Source organism: Nannospalax galili, unplaced genomic scaffold (genome assembly GCF_000622305.1).
Source record: "Nannospalax galili isolate Female #2095 unplaced genomic scaffold, S.galili_v1.0 scaffold834, whole genome shotgun sequence".
NCBI lineage: Eukaryota > Metazoa > Chordata > Mammalia > Rodentia > Spalacidae > Nannospalax > Nannospalax galili.
In genome coordinates this window covers 137,402-138,992 of record NW_008334863.1, presented here as the reverse complement: position 1 = coordinate 138,992, position 1,591 = coordinate 137,402, and positions in this window count along the sequence as shown.

Below are 1,591 nucleotides of genomic sequence, written 5' to 3'. Positions count from 1 at the left end.
TCTTTTTTCTGTACATATATAATATTAATAATATATATTATTGAGTTTTGGTGCATTTCATATAATACATCTTAATCATATTTAGACCCTTTTTCATATATGTGGAACTTATTACCCTTCCGACACATTTCATGCATTCTTTTATATATGTTAAGGCTTATCAAGTCAACTTTGTTAAGAAAGGATCTCATTATATAGCACAGGCTGCCTTGGAATTAGCTATTCATACCAGAAAGATTCATGTGCCTCTGCCTCCTGAGTGCTGCTGTTACATGTGTATCCTAAGTCTCACCTTTTCATCTTTCTACTTCTGCTTCTCAAAATGAGTGATCGCCCTCCTCCTCCACTTCCTTCTCTTCATCTTCCTCCTCTCCTTACTCTTCTTCATCCTATTTTCAGGCCATGACGTAAATGATCTTATGTTTATTTTGTTTTTAATCTTGTATGCATGCACCTGAATGGAGGTATCTTACAGAGGTTACAGGTGTTGGATCCCCTGGCCCTAAAGATTGTGAGTTGCCTGATATGGGTGCTGGAAAGGGATTCAGACTATTTTTATCTGCATGAGGTGGAATGGATCTAGGGTCCTCTGGAGGAGAAATATGTGCTCTTCACCACTGGATCATCTCTGTAGTCCTCTGGTTTTGGTTCAAACTTATTTTTTTTTAATTTCTTCTCTCTTGGGTCTCTCTGTGTTTGGGTTTATACATCTGACTCTTGAAATGATTGTCTTTTCTCCTCCTCTTCCTCCCCCTCCTCCTCCTCTCCCTCCTCCTCCCCCTCCTCTTCCTCTTCCTCCTCCTCCTCCTCCCCCCCACTCCTCCTCCTCCGCCTCTATTTTTCTCCCTCTTCCAGTTTTCACTGGCAAGGAATAATTTTATATGTGTTTAAAAGTCTTTATTGTGAGGCTGGAGAGATGGCTCAGCAGTTAAGAACACTGTTCTTGCAGAAGACTCGGGTTCGAATCCCAGCACCCACATGGCAGCTGACAACTGTCTGTAACTCCAGTTCCAGGGGTACCCGACAGCCTCTTCTGTCTTCTGTGGGCATTGCATGACATGGGTGCACTTACCTATATGCAGGCAATACATGCATACACATAAAATATAAAATATTATAAAAAGTCTTTATTGTATTTTTAATTTTATGTTTATATATGTGCATGGGAATGCAGTTGCCTACAAATGCCAGAAGCATCAGATCTCCTGGAGAGCTCGGGTTACAAGGGGATGTGAGCCACCTGATATAATTCCTGGGAATCAAAATCAGATCTTTAGGAAGAGCAGTGCATACTCTTTTCTGCTGACTCATTTCTCCAGTCCCCCCTTTAATAAAAAATGCTTTACTTTCTTTCTTTCCTGTGTTTCTCTCTGTCTCTGTCTGTCTCTCTGTTTCAAAATGCTCATCTTTCTTGTTCTTTTTCTCATTGCTTTCCTTACTCTCCTCCTCTTACTCTTACTCTTCTTTTTCCTCCTCCTCCTTCCCTTCTTCCTTTCCATCTTCCTCCTCCTCTTTTCCTCCTTTTGAGTGCTTTCTTCTTATTCTTCCTCCTTGCCTTCATCCTTCTCCCACTTATCCCATTTTGATAGGC